We start from the raw sequence: 27,831 nt of genomic DNA, 5'->3' as shown, positions 1-27,831 counted from the left end.
CAGCCAGCAATCTCTGTACTCAGAAACTCCAAAGTCTGTCACCCCAGGTCTGTTCCCAGGAAACACTATGCCCCTGCTTCCTCTAGGAGTCATGCTCATAAACCTCCTCCTGGCTTCTCTGCCTCCTGTGACCCAGAGGTGCCTGGGGAAGTCCTCACTGAAAATGCCAAGGTCAGGGCAGGCTGCAAAAAGGAGGATATTCCCCAAACTGGTGTTTAACACTGAAGATCTCTGCAGCATCTCTGGAGATGCTGCTACAAAATATCTCCAAGCATGCAAGCTCCCTCCCGATTCTTTTGTTAATTTTATTTATTTTCTATAATTTATAGTTTGTGAAACAGAGTGTGACGTTGCACCCAATAATACTTTATAGAAATATGCTTATGAATGTAAATATGACATAACTGAAATATGTTTTATGCGAGATATGCCATGTAACATATCTCTGCAAAGGTTATGATCTACTGGATGATATTCATCCTATTTGCATGCATGTATAATTTTTGTATTCAAAGTTATGAATATTGGCTGTGTACTTGTTTGTTTTAAGTAGCCTCAGTGAAGCAGTTGGTCAGCTTCTTGAGAAAAGACTATTCTCTGTAAGTGCCCAATCTAGAAACACTTAAGCTAACAATGAACTTTGAGAGATGCCAATCCACATCTGAGCTCTCCTGGGAATGTGGCATGGGCCTGTAAGAAAGTGAGTCATGCATGGACATGTGACTTGCCCATGTGACTCCAAAACTCCATCTTGGAGCTAGATTCTGCATAGGAGAGGGGAAGGGGTTTCCACCCTAAGAGAGAAACTATATAAGCCCCTGGGGAAACCCCTCCATTTTGTCTTCAGCTGGCACAAGAAGATCCCGGAAAGAAATTTGAACCAAGGATAGTAACTACAGGGGTGTGAGTAATTACTCGACCCAGACTAAGAGAAAGTTGAATCAGAGGCTTATTGGAACATCTCTGAGGGTGAGATTTACCAGCATTTAGTTTTTTACTGTGTTAGGTTTAGACTTGAGTGTTTTATTTTATTTTGTTTGGTAATTTAATGTGTGCTGTGTGTTATTACTTGTAACCACTTAAATCCTACTTTTTGTATTTAATAATATCACTTTTTACTTATTAATTAACCCAGAGTATGTATTAATACCTGCGGGGGGGGGGCATACAGCTATGCATATCTATCAGTGTTATAGAGGGTGAACAAATTATGAGTTTACTCTGTATAAGCTTTATACAGAGTAAAATGGATTTATTTGGGGTTTGAACCCCATTCGGAGCTGGGTATCTGAGTGTTAGATTCACAAAAACTTCTTAAGCTGAGCCGTGGGCAGGGCAAGGGACACACACCTCCCTACACTTGACATTCAGCTCCACTATACCCAGCACCACATGCATACACACAGTGTCTGATGCACACCAAACACACACAGACAGACGGAGTGCCCAGTACACAGACACAGCCTGAAACTGGGCTCACTCATAATGCAGAATAATCTCTACTTGGAAGCTGGCACAGCTGGAATATTTCCAACTAGCCTGAACAAAAAGAACCAAAGATGGAAAGATGATCCAGGGAGCAAATCTCAAAGTCATCCCAGGAAGCAGCTCCAGAGTTAATAAGGGTAACGTTGGTGTGGTTAGCAAACAGGGAAAGATTCAACTCTGATTTTAGGGTTCTGATTTTAGGGTTCTGAGCAGGTACTGCTTCCATCCTCAACTCATTGTAAGTGACGGGAGAGAAAACAAAGAGGTACCACCAACTCATGGGCAAACAACTCAGTTTCAGAGCATTTCGGCCTTTAATTGAAATGACAGTGAGCCATTCATGGGAGGGGAAGGAAGGAATTATCCTGAGAGGAGAAATTTCAACATTTCTGAATGTATTTACTTAACAAAAGAAGGAAAGAGCTTTTCCAAGGGAGGGAGAAGAGTAACTGGAAGAGGAGAGAAAAATAGCTTCGATAGGAAAGGGGGAAACTTCCCCATCGATTCAGGGAATGTCTATACTAAAGCCATTACATTGACTCAGCTATGGTGTGCAGCAGCATCATAGTGTAGATGCTTTCCACATTGATGGAAGGGTTTTTCCTTCGATGTAGTTAAGCCACGTCTCCGAAAGCAGTAGCTAGGTCAATGGAAAAATTACACTGAGGGTCAGTACAAGCTAACTGCCTCGCTCAGGGTGTGAAGTTTCCACGCCCTGTGTGACGGAGCTCTGTTGATCTATTTTTAAGCATAAACCAGGCCTCAGAAAAGCTGTTGATGGCAAAGACCAGTAGGGAAATCTAGTCCTATCTCCCTGCCAGGGCAGCAGAATCACAGAATAGAATCATAGAATATCAGGGTTGGAAGGGACCTCAGGAGGTCGTCTAGTCCAACCACCCACTCAAAGCAGGACCAATCCCCAACTAAATCATGCCAGCTTCAGTTCTTTTGGTTCAGGTGAGTATTCAGGAAATATTTCAGCTGTCCCAGATTCCCAGTAGAGATTATTCTGCATTCTGACTGAGCTCAGTGTCAGGCTGTGTGTGTGTAGTGGGCACTCTGTCTCTGTGTGTGTATGTCTGGTGGGCAATGAGCACTGTGTGTGTTGTGTGTAGTGGGCACTCTGTGTGTGTGTGTGTGTGTGTGTGTGTGTGTGTGTTTGGTTTGCAGTGGGCACTATGTGTGTGCATGTTGTGGGGGGCACAGTGGAGCTGAATGTCAATTGGAGGCATATGTGTGTCCCTTGCCCGGCCCACTGCTCAGGCTGGTGTCCCCCCTCCTCCCAGTGCAGGGCTCCTTGTGAGATCATAGAATAATAGGACTGGAAGGGACCTCGAGAGGTCATCTATTCCACTCTCCCGCACTCACAGCACAACTGAGTATTATCTAGACCATCCCTGACAGGTGTTTGTCTAACCTGCTCTTAAAAATCTCCAGTGGTGGCAATTCCACAACCTTACTGGGCAAATTATACCAGTGCTTAGCTACCCTCACTGTTGGGATGTATTTCCTTATGTGTAACCTAAACCGCCCTTGGTGCAATTGAAGTGGATTGGTTCTTGTGCTGTCCTCCCTCCCACTCCCACCCCCTCCCCACATCTTGTTTTGCAATTTTATTCCTTACCTCTGTGTGAAAGGTTGGGTCACAGAAACCCCTTTGGAACTGCCATCTGATATCCTAAGATGTGAAGCTGAACATCTCTCCCTCTAGGTGGATGCCCCTGGCCACCAGCTTATAAAATCATTCTCTTTTTTCTTGCCCTGTGAGTCTTCCCCTGGTTTTGTTCACTGATCTCAGTTAGGGCCTGCAGACCTTGTTGGCATACCAACAAATTAACAATGATGATAATACTGAATAATAATGAAGAATACTACCATGAGCTCTGCGAAATTACATTGCAATGGGCTGGGAATTGAATTCACCTGATTCCACTGCCCATCACTAAACCAGAGTTAAACAGATTCAAGAATTGGTTAAGAGTTTATTCATTGCTTTCCTCAGGGCGTCCTTCACCTCTGTGTTCCTCAGGCAGTAGATGAGGGTGTTCAACTTGGGGATAACCAGCGAGTAAAACATTGAGACTCTTCAATTAAATTTCAATGAAGTTTCAATTAAAGGCCAAAATGTTCTGAAACTGATTTGTTTGCCCATGACTTGGTGGTACCTCTTTGTTTTTCCTCCCTTCACTTACAATGAGTTGAGAAGTACGGAAGCAGTACCTGCTCAGAACCCTAAAATCAGACATAGAGTCGAATCTTTTCCTGTTTGCTAACCACACCAGCGTTGTCCTTAATACCTCTGGAGCTGCTTCCTTGGCCAGAAGAGGTTAAATTTGGCTTTCATGACTTTGAGACTTGCTCCCTGGAGCAGCTTTGCTCCCAGGACAACAGGTGTGCACAGCACACACATTTAATGTTGTTGCCATGTCTTTCCTTTTGGAAATGGAAAACAGAGGGCCAGAGCATCAGCAGGTCAGGATCATTGTCTCTCCTGTGAGGTCTTTTTAATATGATACAAAACTGAGGTGAAAGTATTCAACTTTATTTGTTCGTCACCTCTTCAAATGTGTCTTAAAGTAATTTCCCAGTGTTGGGACACAAAGGTGTCTAGAAATGGGTGCATTTTTCTGGACTAATAATTTATTGTCAAAAACAGTACCATTTGGATTGATCTGAAACTCTTCACAAATACTCCTAATAGCTTTGTCCAAAAATAATGCTTGTGTGGGGGGAGGGTTTAGGCACAGGTCGCAAGACAGCCACTGTCGGAGGCGGTGGTTGTCCTTCCCTTTGTAATTTTTAGCCCAATAGTTGGAGTGGTCACCTGTGAGGTGGGAGATACAGGTTCAATTCCCCCTTCTGTCCAGTGCTGGGCAAAGCCAAGGGTGACATTGCACTCCATATGCTTTATGAAAGTATGCTCATGAATATGATATAACTGGAATATGCTTTATGCTAAGTGTCCCATGTAACATATCATTATGAAGCTTATAATCTACTAAATGTGATCATCCAATTTGTTTATGTGGATTATTTCTATGTCTGAATTAGGAGAATAAGATATAAACTTGTATTACTGATCTAGACATATTAAGTGGAGGCCATTAAAGGTGCTTCAGAATCAATGGATTGTGAATGGCTCTGTTTACCTGCAAGCCTTCCTGTGTATGTGTGGAACAAACCAGGAACAATGTGATGGGTTGGATGACAGAAAGCCCCTTGGGGCTGCCAACTGATGTGCCAAGACTACTTCTGCCCCTGCTTTCCCTGCCAATTTGGGACTCCAGAACCCTGCCTGGTTGTGTCAGACACACTTGCTGGCTATAAACACAGACCCAGGTCTGAACAACATCCCCCAAACTGCAGGCTTTACTGAAAGCAGCTTCAGAAGTGTTCTTGTCTCTAACACTCAGTTGCCCAACTCCCAGTGGGGTCCAAACCCCAAATAAATCCATTTTACTCTGTATAAAGCTTAACCAGGGTAAACTCATAAATTACCCCCTTCTATAACACTGATTGAGAGATATGCACAGCTGTTTGCTCCCCAGCCCTCCAGGTATTAATACATACTCTGGGTTTAATAATAAGTAACAAGTGATTTTATTAAATACAGAAAGTAGGATTTAAGTGGTTCCAAGTAGTAACAGACAGAACAAAGTGAATTACCAAGCAAAATAAAATAGAAGGTGCAAGTCTATGCCTAATAGGGTAAGAAAACTGAATACAGATAAAACCTCACCCTCAGAGGTGTTCCAGTAAGCTTCCTTTTACAGACTACTCTCCTTCTAGTCTGGGCTCAGCAATCACTCACACCCCCTTTAGTTACTGACCTTCGTCCTAGTTTCTTTCAGGTAGCCTCTCCACCACAAAAGGATATCTCTTGAGCCAACTGAAGACAAAATGGAGGGTCTCCCAAGTGTTTAAATAGACTTTGTCTTGTGGGTGGACACCCCTCCCTCTACCTGTGTAGAATCCCAGCTCCAAGATGGAGTTTTGGAGTCACATGGGCAAGTTACATGTCCATGCATGATTCAGTTCCTTACCAGCCAAACCACATTCCTGGGAGAGCTCATGTCAAGGTTCCTTCCCCACTCTGAACTCTAGGGTACAGATGTGGGGACCTGCATGAAAGACCCCCTAAGCTTATTCTTATTAGCTTAGGTTTAAAGCTGCCACCACCAAAGTGTTACACAGAGAACAGGGGAAGTGCCCACTTGGAAACGTCTGCCCCCCAAAATATCCCCCCAAGCACTACACTTCCTTTCCTGGGGAAGGGTTGATAAAAATCCTCACCAATTTGCATAGGTGAACACAGACCCAAACCCTTGGATCTTAAGAACAATGAAAAAAGCAATCAGGTTCGTAAAAGAAGAATTTTAATTAAAGAAAAAGTAAAAGAATCACCCCTGTAAAATCAGGATGTTAAATACCTTACAGGGTAATCAGATTCAAAACACAGAGAATCCCTCTAGGCAAAACCTTAAGTTACAAAAAGACACAAAAACAGGAATATACATTCCATTCCGCACAACCTATTTTACCAGCCATTTAAACAAAACAGAATCTAATGCATATCTAACAAATGGGCTATCTAGCATAAAACATATTCCAGTCATGCCATATGTACATTCATAAGCATATTTCCATAAAGCCTTATGCGGTGCAATGTCACACTGGCCTCTAAAAGTGACATGTAACCATGTCACCTGATACTGAAATCCATCTTGAAGCTGGTACTTTTCCAGAGGGGGGTGGAATTTGAAACAAAGGTTTTCTGCCTTAGGGATGTTCTATCTAAAGTGTGGAAGGCAAACAATGAGTGTCTTCAGCTGGCTTAAGAGACGGACTCCCCACCCCACAGAGATACCTGCAGGCATCTGGAAACAAAAGGACTGTAACCACAGGGGTGGGTGAGAACAGGCTGGACCCAGGTCAGAAAAGGCATCTGACCTGAGAAAGATTTTCGCTGAAGTAACAACTGGGGTGAGAAGTTAACATTTATAACTGATTTCTGAGTGTATTAAGCTTAGCATTGTGTGTTTTGTTTTATTTTGTTTTGTGAAACAAAATTGTTTTGTGCCCACCCCATCTAACATCCCTTCACAGGCTATTAGGCATATCTACCGCTAATAGCTGAAGATCAATTAATTGCCATAATTAGGCTATCCATCATATCATCTCCTACATAAACTTATTGAGTTTAATCATAAAGCCAGATATGTCTTTTGTCCCCACTGCTTCCCTTAGAAGGCTGTTCCAGAACTTCACTCCTCTGATGGTTAGAAACCTTCATCTAATTTCAAGTCTAAACTTTATACCCATTTGTTCTTGTGTCCACATTGGTAGTGAGCTTAAATAATTCTTCTCCCCCTGTGGTATTTATCCCTTTGATATATTTATAGAGAGTAGTCATATCTCCCCTTAGCCTTCTTTTGGTTAGGTTAAACAAGCCAAGCTCCTTGAGTCTCCTTTCATAAGACAGGTTTTCCATTCCTCGGATCATCCTAGTAGCCCTTCTCTGTACCTGCTCCAGTTTGAATTCATCCTTCTTAAACATGGGAGACCAGAACTGCACATAGTATTCCAGGTGAGGTCTCACCAGTGCCTTGTATAATGGTACTAAAACCTCCTTATCACTACTGGAAATACCTTGCCTTATGCATCCCAAGACCTCATTAGCTTTTTCTCACAGACATATCACATTGGTGGCTCATAGTCATCCTGCGGTTAACCACTACTACAAGATCCTTCTCCTCCTCTGTTACTTCCAAGTGATGTGTCCCCAGTTTATAACAAAAATTCTTGTTATTAATCCCAAAATGCATGACCTTGCACTATTCACTATTAAATTTATTAATAATTTATTTCAAAAAACACTGCCATTGGGGGTTAACCTGAAACTATTCACAAATGTGTTACAAAGTCTCCTAATAGCCTTGTCCCAAAACAATGTGTGTGGGCAGGAGGATTTAGGTGCCAGTCGCAAAGCAACCACCGGTAGGAGGTGGTGATGCTCCCTTTCTTTGTAATTTTTTGCTCAATAGTTAGGATTCAGGTATGAGATGGGAGATCCAGTTTCAATTCTCCCTTCTGTCTAGTGCTGGGCAAAGTTGTGCACTTAGGTTTCCTGTATTTCCAGAAAGCATCCCAGCCCCTGAGTGATGTGCTATTCCAGTGTGGGTTGCTCTCAATCTCTCCTTTCAAAGTTGTTCTACGGTGGATAATTAATTAAAAAGCCATTGGAACAGAGACATGAAGTTGAGCATGTCGGTGCACTGAATCACTTGTCTATAGAGTCATTCTCTCTTTCTGGCCTTTGATTCTTCCCTTGTTTTATCCACAATGCAACAGCTTCAACAGGAGAGATTGAGGCCATATCTACACAACTGGATCAATAGGGACTACTGCGATAGATAAAATGGTGTTGATTCAGAAGGTCTGGGGAAGACATGATAAATCGATGGGAGAGCTCTCACCTGTTGAAGTCTGTACTCCACCTCCCTCAGAGACTATGTTCCACCAAGGGTCTTTCTCAGAGCTGGTGTACACCTACTCTGTCGAATGACCTGTTTTACACTACATCAGTTATGTAATTCTCTGGTTGACATAGCACGGTGTGGACACCGCTTTAAGTCAGACTAACTTAGTCAACTTGTAGTAGCGTAACTTAGATCAATTTACAGCAGTAGCGTAGACCAATCCTGAGAACGATGCAGGACAGAACATAGCCCAGTCGCCAGGATACGGTCCAGCAATGTGGGAGACCCATTTTCAAATTGTTTCTCCCCATCAGACGGAGGGGGGATTGACCGGGATTTCCCACTTCCCATGGGAGTGATCTAATCTCTGGGTTAAAGTCTACAAGGGAAGCAGCACCATTACCACCTCTTCCATTCCCATCCATTTTGTCAGTGTGGCCCTACGTTGTCTTTGCTTTGACATCAAAAAGTATCCAGGAAGGAACCCACAGCACATTTCTGTCAATTTTTTCAATTTGCCAAACATTTAAGGAATTTTCAGATTTGGTTCAGGTTGAACTGAATTTGTTTTTCATTCTTTTGTAACTACCCATGAACTCAAAAATCAGCTATTGGCCCAGCATTATCCATTTCTCACTCTCCGTAACTTGAGTAGAACAATTCTCAGAATCCCTGTTCTTCAGAGTCCATAGGACTAACTCGCAAAACTAAGAGTAAGACCTCATAGCTAACCTGCTGATGTAGTATAAACATCTAGTGTCTGATATGACTTTTTCTTTCTGATTAATTTATGTGCTAGAGAAAACTCACCCTTTCCATATTATTTTGTATTCACTTCAGTTCAGATTCTCACAGAGGATGTAGACACATCATGTTCTTTTTTGGATATCTTACCCTTGTTCTTACTTATTTTGTTGCTCCCTTAACTTAAAATAAAGGCCATTTTGATGGAAATCACCTTTCTTCTTCACATGCATGGATATAAACCAGGTGAAAATCTACAAAACAACCCCATAGAGGACATAAAGGGCTGCAGAATATCAGGAGGGGGTGCAAAACTCCCTTTGGTTCAGCCATGGAATCCACACACTTCATACTTGCAACTGCATAACAAAAACCAAACCCACTACAAAGCAGAAGGAGAAAGATTAGATGCCCCCATCTTCTTCCCCAATAAAAATATCTCTATGTTTTTGAAGAACATCACAAATATTCACACATCTGAAACAGGTGCCTCCTGGAATTTTGATGGGGTAATAGCCTAATAAAGCCCTGATTTTAGTTGGGGCCTCCCGGTCTCATTGTAATACAAACAAATTAATAATAATAACAATATAATAATGAGCAATACTCCCACGGGCTCTGTGAAATTACATTGTAATGGGATGGGAATTGAATTCACCTGTTTCCACTCCCCATCACTAACACAGTACTGAGTAAAACAGATTCAAGAATTGGTTAGGAGTTTATTCATTGCTCTCCTCAGGGCATCCTTCACCTCGGTGTTCCTCAGGCTGTAGATGAGGGGGTTCAACATGGGTATCACCAGCGAGTAAAACACTGAGACTATTTTGTCCATGTCCATGGAATAGCTGGAGGTGGGATGTAAATACATGAAGAGTTGAGTGCCATAAAACAGTCCACCACAGTCAAGTTGAAAGAGCATGTGGAGAAGGCTTTGCGCTGGCCCTCGGCGAAGCATATCTGCAGGATGGTGGAGGTGATATAGACATAGGAGAGGAGGATGGTCACAAAGATGCAAATTGTAATGCACAACGTGGAAGCAAACATCATAATCTCATTGATGCGGGTGTGAGAATAGCAGAGCACAAGCAGTGGGTGGGGGGTCACAGAAGAAATGATTTATAATGTTGGAGCTGCAGAATGACAGCCGAAATATAAAACACATGTATATTATTGAATCCACAGCCCCCACAGCGTACACCCCAGCCACCAGCTGTTTACAAAGCTGCCTGGACATGGTGACCATATAGAGCAGCAGGTTACAGAAGGCACATAACGGTCATATGCCATCACTGTCAGCAAGAAGTCCTTAAAATCTGCAAAAGCTATAGAGAGAGACATTTGCACAGCACAGGCAGTGTAAGAAATGTGTTTCCTCTCAGCTAAGAAATTTAGCTGCATCTTCGGGGAAATTGTCGAGGAAAGGCAGAGGTCACAGAAAGACAAATTCCTGAGGAAAAAGTACATGGGGATATGGAGTCATGGATCAATCGTGATTAACAAGATCATCCCTCCATTCCCCAGCAGGTTGATACCAAAAATCAGTAGGAACAGCCCAAACAGGGGGACCTGAAGCTCCGGTCGATCTGTCAGTCCTGAGAGAATGAACTCAGTCACCTCCGAGTGATTTTCCTTTTCCATCTCCTCTGAACAGAGATCAGGCAGCTACAGAGAAGTGGGAACTTGAATGATGCGGAAAACCTGCCCCTTCTCTGTAATGAAGGAAGTGAAGACAAACGGAGATCAATTTCTTAGTGGACATCAGTACCCACTCCGGGAAGGGCTTAGTCCACAGAGCAAGATGTTCACAACTGGTCATTCCAGGTGTTCAATAAGATGCAAACACTGTGCATATACAATGACACTTCAGGTTAATCATGTCCCACCACAAAAACACTCCTGTTCACTAATCCAAACAGAAAACAATGACTTGTGACTCTGCTGTGAGAGAATCAGTCTGAAGGGATTATTCCTTAACTAAAGAAGGGGTGAGAATAAAGGAGTGTCAATCTTTCCACCCTCTTTGGGCAAGGGGAGCTCTGTGGCTTGGCATGTCCGTTTGGAGTAAGTTGCTTCCTGTGCTAATTAAGCTTCTTGGCATTTACTTTAGCCTGTATTCAGAGTAGTAGCCGTGTTAGTTGTATTCGCAAAAAGAAAAGGAGGACTTGTGGCACCTTAGAGACTAACAAATTTATTAGAGCATAAGCTTTCGTGAGCTACAGCTCACTTCATCGGATGCATTTGGTGGAAAAAACAGAGGGGAGAGCCTGTATGAAACCCAGAGACAGAATGGGAAGCCCTGGCTTGGGAAGCCCTGGCTTCAGTGACTAGGTAATTGTCTTTTTTTTTTCCTAACCCAGGAGGTTGCTCCTTTAGCTGAAGGGGTCGGAGTTGGGGCAGACGTGTTAAATGCTGGGGGTCTTGAATTCAAAAGCTGCTGATCCCCATGGTGCGTGTGTGTGTGTATGACTGTAATTCAAGACAATAGCATGTACCTGCTGAGAAGAGAGAGAGAGATGTCGTGGCATTTCCCCATTGATAGAAACTACCATCATTCGGGAAATTTTATACTGAGATGTGTGATCTATGGGGTATGATTCCTGAAGCAACTGGGAATACCTGAGCTCAGAGAGCCAGGACACCTAATTAATGCATTCAGTGAACCAAAGCCACCTTGGTATAATTGGTGCCCTGGGGATTAATTTGTCGACTCTTCCCTACTGTGTTATTAAATGATGCAATTTCTACTGAAGTTACAGAGTATGAGGTTAGGGGTATATTTCATCCTGCTGTTTTCAGTGCAAGCTGGGTACTGTGAAGAGCTGATCCACAAAAGGGTTTTTTGTTTTTTATTTTGTGGAGACTGAAATCTTTTTGCTTGGAAATACTATAGGGGTGCATCAGATACCACACAGCACCAATCTCTTCCATGTTCTTGGCTCCCAGGCTGGACTACATCCCCCTTGATGCATGATGGTCCCTCCTCTTGCTGAAATGCTCTGGAACTTCACCAGCATCCCACAGCCATGGTTTAGGAAGGAGGAGTGTTTGGTATTTTTATGAAAATCTGATAGTTTCCAGGGAAAAGATAATTTCATGGAAAAAATAGTTGAAAGGAAAATCCAATAACCCATCAAAAAAATTCTCAAGAAAATTTTTCAAACAGCCTTAGGAAGAAATTTGGAATCAAAGGAAGAAAAAATTAATTACATCTGAAAAGTACCAATTCTTTGCAGGTTTAGCTGATATCTTCTCAGTCATTCTAGGTTTCAGAATCACCTCACTGTCCTGGCCCAAATAGGTCGAATGTAAAACCTGTAAGACATATAAGAGTACTCCAGATTATCCATCAATTTATAGAATGCCAATCACCGTGGTATTCTATGTCCTTCCCTTGCTAGGTTACTCTCCAAAATAGGAAAGATAGATTCACTCATTTTTGCCTGATGGAGACCACATGATGGCCAGAGGAGCTCAGGAGGAGACCACAGCATGCTCCGGACTTCTGCAGTTCAAAAAATTCCTCTTGCATGCATGCTATCTGCGCATGGAGTGCAGCTTTAAGATGTTAAATAAATCCATGAGTCAACTAGAAATAGTCATGCACTGATCATAAATATTAATACAATATTTTTGATAATGTATGTGAAGTTATAAGATAGCACTGTATCATGTTATTTATACATGTTTGAAAGTGCTTCCTTTATCTCTTCTGATGCAGTGAATCAATGGGGAGGCAGAGAGAAAGAGAGAGAGAGAGAGGTGTCTTGGGATGTCTTGCAAACTGGTCTGTCTTAAACAAAGAAATGTGTGCTCTGCTTAATTTTGTATCTAAACAGTAACCAGAGTAATCAAGCAGGAAGGGAAACAAAGGATGCCCAAAAAGATGAGAAAAAGAAGCAGGGAACATCCTTCTACATAGACATTTTTTCTTCTGGTAACTAGGTGGAAATGTTTCTCAAAGGGGGGATAGGACTATAAAAAGAAGGGGAAGACATCCCAAGGAGCCGCTTTCTCTCTCTCTCTCTCTCTCAGCCCATTGATTCACTGCATCTGAAGGCATAAAGTAAGCAGCCATTGGACAGGGGGTGTGTCCTGACGTAAGCAATGTGGTCAGTAAGAGTGCTGCAAGCATGTGGTGAGGAAACTTTTGCTTTGAATTTCACATCATTTGTTAACTTAGGCACAAGTTGCATTTTAGCTTTATTTTTCTTGTAACCATGTCTGAGTTCTATGCCTTCTCATTTGCACTCGTAAAATTTATCTTTGTCGTCAATAAACTTTGTTTTATTGTTTTAACTAATTAAGTGTGTTTAAATAGAAGTGTCTGAGAAGCTAAGTTGCAGGCATATTAATGCTATTAAAGAAATAATGGACAATGTAACTTGCATTGTCCAGGAGAGTATTGGGCAGCACAGGACGTGCATTCCTGGAGGGAAATCGAAGATTGGGGAGTGTGTTGGGATCACCCTGCAGTATAATCAAGGGTGGTGAGAGCCTGAGTGTCACCCAACTATTTCTGGCCAGGCTGCAGTTACACACAGATGCTCAGAGTGTGATTTGCATGCTAGATGGTTGTTTGTGAGTGGCCCAGGTGGAAGCCAATTCAGCAAGGCATTACAAGGTTGCAGGCAGGTGTGACACAGCTGCTGATTAGCCTGAGTTGGACCCTGGTATGTCACAGCCACCACCTAGAAAATATCCCAATAATACCAAAGGTGTGGTACTGACTGACAGTACTCTTCAGCTGACAGGAAAGAGTGAGGTCACCATCGGGATGGGCCCATGCACTGAACCATTGCTGCAGATGGACAAGGAGATTGTGATCATCACCTTCCCCCCAAGGAGATCCATGGCAGGCCCAGTGATGACTCTTCCCTTCTTTACTATGGAAGGAGAAATTATCCCCCATGGGTGTGCAGGCTTGGCTGATATTATCAGTGTTCTGGGGCATGTCAGTGCCCCCTTCTCCTAAGTGGTGCCAACCTGTGAGGCATTGCAGCATTGATTGTATTAGGAGGAAAAAATTGATGATCCAAGTTACCTATATTGTTTGCTATAATCCGTGGTGGAGGGGTTACAAAGAATGTACAGGTTTCAGAGTAGCAGCCGTGTTAGTCTGTATTCGCAAAAAGAAAAGGAGTACTTGTGGCACCTTAGAGACTAACAAATTTATTAGAGCATAAGCTTTCGTGAGCTACAGCTCACTTTCCACCAAATGCATCCGATGAAGTGAGCTGTAGCTCACGAAAGCTTATGCTCTAATAAATTTGTTAGTCTCTAAGGTGCCACAAGTACTCCTTTTCTTTTAAAGAATGTACACAAAGTCCTGCTTCCCTGAACACCAGTAGAAACAACCAACAGCCAGAAATCTCTGTATTCAGAAACTCTCAACTCTTTCACTCCAGGTCTGTGCCCAGGAAGCACTATGCCCCTACTTCCTCTAGGAGTTGTGCTCACAACTCCTTCTCCTGGCTTCTCTGCTCCTGTGATCCGGAGGTGCCTGGGGAAGTCTTCACTGAAAATGCCAAGGTCAGGGCAGACTGCAAAAAAGGAAGATACTCCCCAAACTGGTGGTTAACACTCAAGATCTCTGCAGGTTTCAGAGTAGCAGTCGTGTTAGTCTGTATGCCCAAAAAGAAAAGGAGGACTTGTGGCACCTTAGAGACTAACAAATTTATTAGAGCATAAGCTTTCGTGAGCTACAAATGCATCCGATGAAGTGAGCTGTAGCTCACGAAAGCTTATCCTCAAATAATTTTGTTAGTCTCTAAGGTGCCACAAGTACTCCTTTTCTTTCTGAAGATCTCTGCAGCAATTCTGCAGATGCTGCAACAAAGTACCTCTGAGTAGGCCAGCTCCCTCCCAATTCTTTTGTTAATTTTATTTAGTTCCTATAATTTATAGTCCGTGAAAGAGAGTGTGACGTTACACCCCATAATTCTTTATAGAAATATGCTTATGGCTGTAAATATGACAAAACTGGAATATGTTTTATGCTAGATATGCCATATAACATATCTCTGCAAAGCTTATGATCTACTGGATATATTCATCCCATTTGCATGCATGTATCATTTTTGTACTCAAAGTTATGAATATTGGCTCTATCCCCAAGGAGATGCCTGAAAGAAACTGGATCAAAGGACAGTAACTACAGGGGTGTGTGTGATTGCTGGACGCAGACTAGGAGGAAGTCTAGTCTGTAAAAGAGGCTTATTGGAACATCTCTGAGGTGAGATTTACCTGCATTTAGTTTTTTCTTGTATTAGGCTTAGACTTGAGTGTTTTATTTTATTTTGTTTGGTAATTTACTTTCTTCTGTCTGTTATTACTTGGAACCACTTAAATCCTGCTTTTTGCATTTAATAAAAACACTTTTTACTTATTAATTACCCCAGAGTATGTATTAATACCTGGTCGGGGGCATACAGCTGTGCATATCTCTGTATCAGTTTTATAGAGGGTGAAAAATGTATGTGTTTACCCTGTATAAGCTTTATACAGGGTAAAACAGATTTATTTGGGGGTTATGGACCCCACTGTGAGTTGGGTATCTGACTGCTGGAGACAGGAGCACTTCTTAAACTGTTTTCAGTTAAGCTTGCACCTTGTGGGGGACATGGTTCAGACTTGGATCTGTGTTAGCAGCTGACAAGCGTGTCTGCCTCAAACAAGGCAGGGTACTGAAGGCAAGGTACTGAAGCTTGGGCTAGCAGGGAAAACAGGCTCAGAGGCAGTGTCAGCACATCGGGTGGCAGTCCCAAAGGGGGTTTCTGAAACCCAACCGGTCACAGTGGCTTAGCTGAGCATGGTCTGTGCACAGCTGATTGCTTTGAGACATTGGTAGTGATTTTAAGTGAGTTCTGGGTGTGGTGGCTGGAGAACAGACTAAGTGGTTACTGGTTTGTTATTTTCTGTTTGCTTATTTCGGGTAAGGGAAATAGTGACAGAAAAATAAGGAAGATGAGTAAGAGTGAAGATCAAAAGAAGCTAAAACTGCAGAAATTGCAGACTGCCCAGAAGGGCTGGGCACTGGGAAAGTCTCTGTTAACTAAGAAGCCCCTGAGCTGGGTGCATCTCAGTTTCAGTGAACTACAGAGGGGGTGTGGCCCAGCACAAGAAAACAGGAAAATGACTACCAGTGAGGCAGCTGCTGAAGTAGAGCTGACCAGACTGGAAGCAGAAGAGAAGGCAAAGGACCAGGAGTTATAATTGAAGCTCCAAGAAGCAGAGGCAACTGTGCACAGAAGGGCTCTGGAACCAGAGGCAGCCAGGGAAGAAGCTGCCCACAAAAGGGCTATGGAAGCAGAGGCAGCCAGGGACAAATGAGCCCTGGAGTTAAGAGACAAAGAAATACAGGCCCAGATTGAGGCCCAGAAGCATGAACTGGCTGTTATGGAGTGGAGGAGACAAAACCCACCAGCTGGTGGCCCCACTTCCCCAGAAATACACAAATGGGAATAAAGAAAAGGAGTACTTGTGGCACCTTAGAGACTAACAAATTTATTAGAGCATAAGCTTTCGTGAGCTACAGCTCACTGCATCCGATGAAGTGAGCTGTAGCTCACGAAAGCTTATGCTCTAATAAATTTGTTAGTCTCTAAGGTGCCACAAGTACTCCTTTTCTTTTTGCGAATACAGACTAACACGGCTGCTACTCTGAAACAAATGGGAATGACTATGTCCATGGTATGATGAGTCCAGTGACACTGCCAAATATTTCATCACCTTTGAGAGACTGTGCACCCTCCATACAATTCCTAACGATCAAAAAATGACCACATTGGTAGCAAAATTGACTTGAAGAGCTCTGGACATATTCAATAAGATGCCTCTTGATGATGCTTCAATCTATGGTAAATTTAAGGAACTGGTTTTGAAACTGTCATAAATATAAAGAGAAGGGTAAACACCTTTAAAATGTCTCCTGGCCAGAGGAAAAACCCTTTCACATGTAAAGGTTTAAGAAGCTAGGATAACCTCTTCTCTTAACAAACTGAATGCTTTTTCATTATTCTTAAGATCCAAGGGTTTTGGTCTGTGGTCACCTATGCAAATTGGTGAGGATTTTTATCAAACCTTCCCCAGAATGGGAGGTAACATGTGGGAAGATTTTTTGGGGGAAAGATGTTTCCAAACGGACTCTTTCCTAATCATAATCATAATCATAATCATAATCATAATAATAATACCAGTTAGATATTTGGTGGTGGCAGCAAAAGTCCAAGGGCAAAAGGTAAAATAGTTTGTACCTTGGGGAAGTTTTAACCTAAGGTGGTAAAAGTAAGCTTAGGAGGTTTTCACGCAGGTCCCCACATCTGTACCCTAGAGTTCAGAGTGGGGGAGGAACCTTGACAGAAACAGTTTCAGATTACACCTGAAACCTACAGGATTAAATTCAGGAATTTTAAGCGGGCATCTGGATTGAGTAATGTAGCTTATGTAAATGAAATGAGAGATTTTTTTCGATAAGTGGGTGAGGGGAAAAGGCATTACAAGCTTGGAAGAAAGCTTGACAAAGCCAGCTCCTGTCCTGTGATCATCTGCCTGAGAGAGGGGAATGTTCCACCTGTAACAAGGAGGCTGTCCGAGATGCTGACTGCCAGGAAGTAGCAGGTCGGCAGGGGACAGGCCCTGGTCTGGGGTGCACAGAAACATATACCTCAAAGGGGGAAGTTGGGGTCCTGGTAACCTCTGTGGTGGGAACAGACCCCAGGGACTCTGTAGCTGGAAGCAAGCCAAACCTGAGGGAAAGAGGGGGATTTTTCTGGCCAGGGAAGGGTCTGTCATAGCTGGTAGCTGTCAGCCCACAGCTGGACCAGAGTAACCTTCCCTTTTGGGGGACGCAGGAGAGCCCAGAGAGGGAAGTCCAGATGAAAGGTGAGGGGTGGATCGGAGAGGTGCCCATCCAGCAGACCTGTTGGTAACTGAGGAGATCTTACTGATCCAAAGCACTCCATTAAAGAATGATATTCCTGATATCCTTATAAAAAATAACACAGTCTCTTCAAGGCTAGTGGGAGAAAATCTCTGCACTTGGAAAGCTTCACAACAGGGAAGGGCGGTGGGCAAGCATGATTGCAGTGCCCCCTTTCCTTGCCAAAGCCTCAACACATGCCTAAATTAAAGCCTTCTCCAAGGGGCAGAAGAATTGGCATCAGAGCACCTACCAGGTACACAAAGGAGTTGGGAAATGCAATAGACACTAAACAAGCTAAATTGTGTGAACAAAGCCTGTCCGCTGAAGATGTCCTGTTAATCTTGTGTCTTTTGCTACTTCATCTCTGGGTCAAGACAAAGGAGATAATACTTGTGGTAAACCCTTGAAACCTAACCCAGGAGGTTGCTCCTTTAGCTGAAGGGGTCGGAGTTGGGGCAGACGTGTTAAGTGCTGGGGGTCTTGAATTCAAAAGCTGCTGATCCCCATGGTGCGTGTGTGTGTGTGTGACTGTAATTCAAGACAATAGCATGTACCTGCTGAGAAGAGAGAGAGATGTGGTGGCATTTCCCCATTGATAGAAACTACCAGCATTCGGGAAATTTTATACTGAGATGTGTGATCTATGGGGTATGATTCCTGAAGCAACTGGGAATACCTGAGCTCAGAGAGCCAGGACACCTAATTAATGCATTCAGTGAACCAAAGCCACCTTGGTATAATTGGTGCCCTGGGGATTAATTTGTCGACTCTTCCCTACTGTGTTATTAAATGATGCAATTTCTACTGAAGTTACAGAGTATGAGGTTAGGGGTATATTTCATCCTGCTGTTTTCAGTGCAAGCTGGGTACTGTGAAGAGCTGATCCACAAAAGGTTTTTTTGTTTTTTTTTGTGGAGACTGAAATCTTTTTGCTTGGAAATACTATAGGGGTGCATCAGATACCACACAGCACCAATCTCTTCCATGTTCTTGGCTCCCAGGCTGGACTACATCCCCCTTGATGGATGATGGTCCCTCCTCTTGCTGAAATGCTCTGGAACTTCACCAGCATCCCACAGCCATGGTTTAGGAAGGAGGAGTGTTTGGTATTTTTATGAAAATCTGATAGTTTCCAGGGAAAAGATAATTTCATGGAAAAATAGTTGAAAGGAAAATCCAATAACCCATCAAAAAAATTCTCAAGAAAATTTTTCAAACAGCCTTAGGAAGAAATTTGGAATCAAAGGAAGAAAAAATTAATTACATCTGAAAAGTACCAATTCTTTGCAGGTTTAGCTGATATCTTCTCAGTCATTCTAGGTTTCAGAATCACCTCACTGTCCTGGCCCAAATAGGTCGAATGTAAAACCTGTAAGACATGTAAGAGTACTCCAGATTATCCATCAATTTATAGAATGCCAATCACCGTGGTATTCTATGTCCTTCCCTTGCTAGGTTACTCTCCAAAATAGGAAAGATAGATTCACTCATTTTTGCCTGATGGAGACCACATGATGACCAGAGGAGCTCAGGAGGAGACCACAGCATGCTCCGGACTTCTGCAGTTCAAAAATTCCTCTTGCATGCATGCTATCTGCGCATGGAGTGCAGCTTTAAGATGTTAAATAAATCCATGAGTCAACTAGAAATAGTCATGCACTGATCATAAATATTAATACAATATTTTTGATAATGTATGTGAAGTTATAAGATAGCACTGTATCATGTTATTTATACATGTTTGAAAGTGCTTCCTTTATCTCTTCTGATGCAGTGAATCAATGGGGAGGCAGAGAGAAAGAGAAAGAGAGAGAGAGAGAGAGAGAGAGAGAGGTGTCTTGGGATGTCTTGCAAACTGGTCTGTCTTAAACAAAGAAATGTGTGCTCTGCTTAATTTTGTATCTAAACAGTAACCAGAGTCATCAAGCAGGAAGGGAAACAAAGGATGCCCAAAAAGATGAGAAAAAGAAGCAGGGAACATCCTTCTACATAGACATTTTTTCTTCTGGTAACTAGGTGGAAATGTTTCTCAAAGGGGGGATAGGACTAATAAAAGAAGGGGAAGACATCCCAAGGAGCCGCTTTCTCTCTCTCTCTCTCTCTCTCAGCCCATTGATTCACTGCATCTGAAGGCATAAAGTAAGCAGCCATTGGACAGGGGGTGTGTCCTGACGTAAGCAATGTGGTCAGTAAGAGTGCTGCAAGCATGTGGTGAGGAAACTTTTGCTTTGAATTTCACATCATTTGTTAACTTAGGCACAAGTTGCATTTTAGCTTTATTTTTCTTGTAACCATGTCTGACTTCTATGCCTTCTCATTTGCACTCCTAAAATTTATCTTTGTCGTCAATAAACTTTGTTTTATTGTTTTAACTAATTAAGTGTGTTTAAATAGAAGTGTCTGAGAAGCTAAGTTGCAGGCATATTAATGCTATTAAAGAAATAATGGACAATGTAACTTGCATTGTCCAGGAGAGTATTGGGCAGCACAGGACATGCATTCCTGGAGGGAAATCGAAGATTGGGGAGTGTGTTGGGATCACCCTGCAGTATAATCAAGGGTGGTGAGAGCCTGAGTGTCACCCAACTATTCCTGGCCAGGCTGCAGTTACACACAATTGCTCAGAGTGTGATTTGCATGCTAGATGGTTGTTTGTGAGTGGCCCAGGTGGAAGCCAATTCAGCAAGGCATTACAAGGTTGCAGGCAGGTGTGACACAGCTGCTGATTAGCCTGAGTTGGACCCTGGTATGTCACAGCCACCACCTAGAAAATATCCCAATAATACCAAAGGTGTGGTACTGACTGACAGTACTCTTCAGCTGACAGGAAAGAGTGAGGTCACCATCGGGATGGGCCCATGCACTGAACCATTGCTGCAGATGGACAAGGAGATTGTGATCATCACCTTCCCCCCAAGGAGATCCATGGCAGGCCCAGTGATGACTCTTCCCTTCTTTACTATGGAAGGAGAAATTATCCCCCATGGGTGTGCAGGCTTGGCTGATATTATCAGTGTTCTGGGGCATGTCAGTGCCCCCTTCTCCTAAGTGGTGCCAACCTGTGAGGTATTGCAGCATTGATTGTATTAGGAGGAAAAAATTGATGATCCAAGTTACCTATATTGTTTGCTATAATCCGTGGTGGAGGGGTTACAAAGAATGTACAGGTTTCAGAGTAGCAGCCGTGTTAGTCTGTATTCTCAAAAAGAAAAGGAGTACTTGTGGCACCTTAGAGACTAACAAATTTATTAGAGCATAAGCTTTCGTGAGCTACAGCTCACTTTCCACCAAATGCATCCGATGAAGTGAGCTGTAGCTCACGAAAGCTTATGCTCTAATAAATTTGTTAGTCTCTAAGGTGCCACAAGTACTCCTTTTCTTTTAAAGAATGTACACAAAGTCCTGCTTCCCTGAACACCAGTAGAAAGAACCGACAGCCAGAAATCTCTGTATTCAGAAACTCTCAACTCTTTCACTCCAGGTCTGTGCCCAGGAAGCACTATGCCCCTACTTCCTCTAGGAGTTGTGCTCACAACTCCTTCTCCTGGCTTCTCTGCTCCTGTGATCCGGAGGTGCCTGGGGAAGTCTTCACTGAAAATGCCAAGGTCAGGGCAGACTGCAAAAAAGGAAGATACTCCCCAAACTGGTGGTTAACACTCAAGATCTCTGCAGGTTTCAGAGTAGCAGTCGTGTTAGTCTGTATGCCCAAAAAGAAAAGGAGGACTTGTGGCACCTTAGAGACTAACAAATTTATTAGAGCATAAGCTTTCGTGAGCTACAAATGCATCCGATGAAGTGAGCTGTAGCTCACGAAAGCTTATCCTCAAATAATTTTGTTAGTCTCTAAGGTGCCACAAGTACTCCTTTTCTTTCTGAAGATCTCTGCAGCAATTCTGCAGATGCTGCAACAAAGTACCTCTGAGTAGGCCAGCTCCCTCCCAATTCTTTTGTTAATTTTATTTAGTTCCTATAATTTATAGTCCGTGAAAGAGAGTGTGACGTTACACCCCATAATTCTTTATAGAAATATGCTTATGGCTGTAAATATGACAAAACTGGAATATGTTTTATGCTAGATATGCCATATAACATATCTCTGCAAAGCTTATGATCTACTGGATATATTCATCCCATTTGCATGCATGTATCATTTTTGTACTCAAAGTTATGAATATTGGCTCTATCCCCAAGGAGATGCCTGAAAGAAACTGGATCAAAGGACAGTAACTACAGGGGTGTGTGTGATTGCTGGACGCAGACTAGGAGGAAGTCTAGTCTGTAAAAGAGGCTTATTGGAACATCTCTGAGGTGAGATTTACCTGCATTTAGTTTTTTCTTGTATTAGGCTTAGACTTGAGTGTTTTATTTTATTTTGTTTGGTAATTTACTTTCTTCTGTCTGTTATTACTTGGAACCACTTAAATCCTGCTTTTTGCATTTAATAAAAACACTTTTTACTTATTAATTACCCCAGAGTATGTATTAATACCTGGTCGGGGGCATACAGCTGTGCATATCTCTGTATCAGTTTTATAGAGGGTGAAAAATGTATGTGTTTACCCTGTATAAGCTTTATACAGGGTAAAACAGATTTATTTGGGGGTTATGGACCCCACTGTGAGTTGGGTATCTGACTGCTGGAGACAGGAGCACTTCTTAAACTGTTTTCAGTTAAGCTTGCACCTTGTGGGGGACATGGTTCAGACTTGGATCTGTGTTAGCAGCTGACAAGCGTGTCTGCCTCAAACAAGGCAGGGTACTGAAGGCAAGGTACTGAAGCTTGGGCTAGCAGGGAAAACAGGCTCAGAGGCAGTGTCAGCACATCGGGTGGCAGTCCCAAAGGGGGTTTCTGAAACCCAACCGGTCACAGTGGCTTAGCTGAGCATGGTCTGTGCACAGCTGATTGCTTTGAGACATTGGTAGTGATTTTAAGTGAGTTCTGGGTGTGGTGGCTGGAGAACAGACTAAGTGGTTACTGGTTTGTTATTTTCTGTTTGCTTATTTCGGGTAAGGGAAATAGTGACAGAAAAATAAGGAAGATGAGTAAGAGTGAAGATCAAAAGAAGCTAAAACTGCAGAAATTGCAGACTGCCCAGAAGGGCTGGGCACTGGGAAAGTCTCTGTTAACTAAGAAGCCCCTGAGCTGGGTGCATCTCAGTTTCAGTGAACTACAGAGGGGGTGTGGCCCAGCACAAGAAAACAGGAAAATGACTACCAGTGAGGCAGCTGCTGAAGTAGAGCTGACCAGACTGGAAGCAGAAGAGAAGGCAAAGGACCAGGAGTTATAATTGAAGCTCCAAGAAGCAGAGGCAACTGTGCACAGAAGGGCTCTGGAACCAGAGGCAGCCAGGGAAGAAGCTGCCCACAAAAGGGCTATGGAAGCAGAGGCAGCCAGGGACAAATGAGCCCTGGAGTTAAGAGACAAAGAAATACAGGCCCAGATTGAGGCCCAGAAGCATGAACTGGCTGTTATGGAGTGGAGGAGACAAAACCCACCAGCTGGTGGCCCCACTTCCCCAGAAATACACAAATGGGAATAAAGAAAAGGAGTACTTGTGGCACCTTAGAGACTAACAAATTTATTAGAGCATAAGCTTTCGTGAGCTACAGCTCACTTCATCGGATGCAGTGAGCTGTAGCTCACGAAAGCTTATGCTCTAATAAATTTGTTAGTCTCTAAGGTGCCACAAGTACTCCTTTTCTTTTTGCGAATACAGACTAACACGGCTGCTACTCTGAAACAAATGGGAATGACTATGTCCATGGTATGATGAGTCCAGTGACACTGCCAAATATTTCATCACCTTTGAGAGACTGTGCACCCTCCATACAATTCCTAACGATCAAAAAATGACCACATTGGTAGCAAAATTGACTTGAAGAGCTCTGGACATATTCAATAAGATGCCTCTTGATGATGCTTCAATCTATGGTAAATTTAAGGAACTGGTTTTGAAACTGTCATAAATATAAAGAGAAGGGTAAACACCTTTAAAATGTCTCCTGGCCAGAGGAAAAACCCTTTCACATGTAAAGGTTTAAGAAGCTAGGATAACCTCTTCTCTTAACAAACTGAATGCTTTTTCATTATTCTTAAGATCCAAGGGTTTTGGTCTGTGGTCACCTATGCAAATTGGTGAGGATTTTTATCAAACCTTCCCCAGAATGGGAGGTAACATGTGGGAAGATTTTTTGGGGGAAAGATGTTTCCAAACGGACTCTTTCCTAATCATAATCATAATCATAATCATAATCATAATAATAATACCAGTTAGATATTTGGTGGTGGCAGCAAAAGTCCAAGGGCAAAAGGTAAAATAGTTTGTACCTTGGGGAAGTTTTAACCTAAGGTGGTAAAAGTAAGCTTAGGAGGTTTTCACGCAGGTCCCCACATCTGTACCCTAGAGTTCAGAGTGGGGGAGGAACCTTGACAGAAACAGTTTCAGATTACACCTGAAACCTACAGGATTAAATTCAGGAATTTTAAGCGGGCATCTGGATTGAGTAATGTAGCTTATGTAAATGAAATGAGAGATTTTTTTCGATAAGTGGGTGAGGGGAAAAGGCATTACAAGCTTGGAAGAAAGCTTGACAAAGCCAGCTCCTGTCCTGTGATCATCTGCCTGAGAGAGGGGAATGTTCCACCTGTAACAAGGAGGCTGTCCGAGATGCTGACTGCCAGGAAGTAGCAGGTCGGCAGGGGACAGGCCCTGGTCTGGGGTGCACAGAAACATATACCTCAAAGGGGGAAGTTGGGGTCCTGGTAACCTCTGTGGTGGGAACAGACCCCAGGGACTCTGTAGCTGGAAGCAAGCCAAACCTGAGGGAAAGAGGGGGATTTTTCTGGCCAGGGAAGGGTCTGTCATAGCTGGTAGCTGTCAGCCCACAGCTGGACCAGAGTAACCTTCCCTTTTGGGGGACGCAGGAGAGCCCAGAGAGGGAAGTCCAGATGAAAGGTGAGGGGTGGATCGGAGAGGTGCCCATCCAGCAGACCTGTTGGTAACTGAGGAGATCTTACTGATCCAAAGCACTCCATTAAAGAATGATATTCCTGATATCCTTATAAAAAATAACACAGTCTCTTCAAGGCTAGTGGGAGAAAATCTCTGCACTTGGAAAGCTTCACAACAGGGAAGGGCGGTGGGCAAGCATGATTGCAGTGCCCCCTTTCCTTGCCAAAGCCTCAACACATGCCTAAATTAAAAGCCTTCTCCAAGGGGCAGAAGAATTGGCATCAGAGCACCTACCAGGGTACACAAAGGAGTTGGGAAATGCAATAGACACTAAACAAGCTAAATTGTGTGAACAAAGCCTGTCCGCTGAAGATGTCCTGTTAATCTTGTGTCTTTTGCTACTTCATCTCTGGGTCAAGACAAAGGAGATAATACTTGTGGTAAACCCTTGAAACCTAACCCAGGAGGTTGCTCCTTTAGCTGAAGGGGTCGGAGTTGGGGCAGACGTGTTAAGTGCTGGGGGTCTTGAATTCAAAAGCTGCTGATCCCCATGGTGCGTGTGTGTGTGTGTGACTGTAATTCAAGACAATAGCATGTACCTGCTGAGAAGAGAGAGAGATGTGGTGGCATTTCCCCATTGATAGAAACTACCAGCATTCGGGAAATTTTATACTGAGATGTGTGATCTATGGGGTATGATTCCTGAAGCAACTGGGAATACCTGAGCTCAGAGAGCCAGGACACCTAATTAATGCATTCAGTGAACCAAAGCCACCTTGGTATAATTGGTGCCCTGGGGATTAATTTGTCGACTCTTCCCTACTGTGTTATTAAATGATGCAATTTCTACTGAAGTTACAGAGTATGAGGTTAGGGGTATATTTCATCCTGCTGTTTTCAGTGCAAGCTGGGTACTGTGAAGAGCTGATCCACAAAAGGTTTTTTTGTTTTTTTTTGTGGAGACTGAAATCTTTTTGCTTGGAAATACTATAGGGGTGCATCAGATACCACACAGCACCAATCTCTTCCATGTTCTTGGCTCCCAGGCTGGACTACATCCCCCTTGATGGATGATGGTCCCTCCTCTTGCTGAAATGCTCTGGAACTTCACCAGCATCCCACAGCCATGGTTTAGGAAGGAGGAGTGTTTGGTATTTTTATGAAAATCTGATAGTTTCCAGGGAAAAGATAATTTCATGGAAAAAATAGTTGAAAGGAAAATCCAATAACCCATCAAAAAAAATTCTCAAGAAAATTTTTCAAACAGCCTTAGGAAGAAATTTGGAATCAAAGGAAGAAAAAATTAATTACATCTGAAAAGTACCAATTCTTTGCAGGTTTAGCTGATATCTTCTCAGTCATTCTAGGTTTCAGAATCACCTCACTGTCCTGGCCCAAATAGGTCGAATGTAAAACCTGTAAGACATGTAAGAGTACTCCAGATTATCCATCAATTTATAGAATGCCAATCACCGTGGTATTCTATGTCCTTCCCTTGCTAGGTTACTCTCCAAAATAGGAAAGATAGATTCACTCATTTTTGCCTGATGGAGACCACATGATGACCAGAGGAGCTCAGGAGGAGACCACAGCATGCTCCGGACTTCTGCAGTTCAAAAAATTCCTCTTGCATGCATGCTATCTGCGCATGGAGTGCAGCTTTAAGATGTTAAATAAATCCATGAGTCAACTAGAAATAGTCATGCACTGATCATAAATATTAATACAATATTTTTGATAATGTATGTGAAGTTATAAGATAGCACTGTATCATGTTATTTATACATGTTTGAAAGTGCTTCCTTTATCTCTTCTGATGCAGTGAATCAATGGGGAGGCAGAGAGAAAGAGAAAGAGAGAGAGAGAGAGAGAGAGAGAGAGGTGTCTTGGGATGTCTTGCAAACTGGTCTGTCTTAAACAAAGAAATGTGTGCTCTGCTTAATTTTGTATCTAAACAGTAACCAGAGTCATCAAGCAGGAAGGGAAACAAAGGATGCCCAAAAAGATGAGAAAAAGAAGCAGGGAACATCCTTCTACATAGACATTTTTTCTTCTGGTAACTAGGTGGAAATGTTTCTCAAAGGGGGGATAGGACTAATAAAAGAAGGGGAAGACATCCCAAGGAGCCGCTTTCTCTCTCTCTCTCTCTCTCTCAGCCCATTGATTCACTGCATCTGAAGGCATAAAGTAAGCAGCCATTGGACAGGGGGTGTGTCCTGACGTAAGCAATGTGGTCAGTAAGAGTGCTGCAAGCATGTGGTGAGGAAACTTTTGCTTTGAATTTCACATCATTTGTTAACTTAGGCACAAGTTGCATTTTAGCTTTATTTTTCTTGTAACCATGTCTGACTTCTATGCCTTCTCATTTGCACTCGTAAAATTTATCTTTGTCGTCAATAAACTTTGTTTTATTGTTTTAACTAATTAAGTGTGTTTAAATAGAAGTGTCTGAGAAGCTAAGTTGCAGGCATATTAATGCTATTAAAGAAATAATGGACAATGTAACTTGCATTGTCCAGGAGAGTATTGGGCAGCACAGGACATGCATTCCTGGAGGGAAATCGAAGATTGGGGAGTGTGTTGGGATCACCCTGCAGTATAATCAAGGGTGGTGAGAGCCTGAGTGTCACCCAACTATTCCTGGCCAGGCTGCAGTTACACACAATTGCTCAGAGTGTGATTTGCATGCTAGATGGTTGTTTGTGAGTGGCCCAGGTGGAAGCCAATTCAGCAAGGCATTACAAGGTTGCAGGCAGGTGTGACACAGCTGCTGATTAGCCTGAGTTGGACCCTGGTATGTCACAGCCACCACCTAGAAAATATCCCAATAATACCAAAGGTGTGGTACTGACTGACAGTACTCTTCAGCTGACAGGAAAGAGTGAGGTCACCATCGGGATGGGCCCATGCACTGAACCATTGCTGCAGATGGACAAGGAGATTGTGATCATCACCTTCCCCCCAAGGAGATCCATGGCAGGCCCAGTGATGACTCTTCCCTTCTTTACTATGGAAGGAGAAATTATCCCCCATGGGTGTGCAGGCTTGGCTGATATTATCAGTGTTCTGGGGCATGTCAGTGCCCCCTTCTCCTAAGTGGTGCCAACCTGTGAGGTATTGCAGCATTGATTGTATTAGGAGGAAAAAATTGATGATCCAAGTTACCTATATTGTTTGCTATAATCCGTGGTGGAGGGGTTACAAAGAATGTACAGGTTTCAGAGTAGCAGCCGTGTTAGTCTGT

General features: G+C 43.0%; 1 pseudogene; it reads right to left on the bottom strand.

Moving 5' to 3' along the window:
* Nucleotides 1-9,414: 9,414 nt before the first annotated feature.
* On the bottom strand, nucleotides 9,415-10,352 carry LOC119857817 (annotated as a pseudogene).
* Between the last annotated feature and the right edge of the window lie 17,479 nt (nucleotides 10,353-27,831).

Source organism: Dermochelys coriacea, chromosome 6, assembly GCF_009764565.3.
Source record: "Dermochelys coriacea isolate rDerCor1 chromosome 6, rDerCor1.pri.v4, whole genome shotgun sequence".
Taxonomy (NCBI): Eukaryota; Metazoa; Chordata; order Testudines; family Dermochelyidae; genus Dermochelys; species Dermochelys coriacea.
The sequence above is the reverse complement of the archived record's forward strand: the minus strand, read 5'-3'. Positions and strand labels throughout refer to the sequence as shown.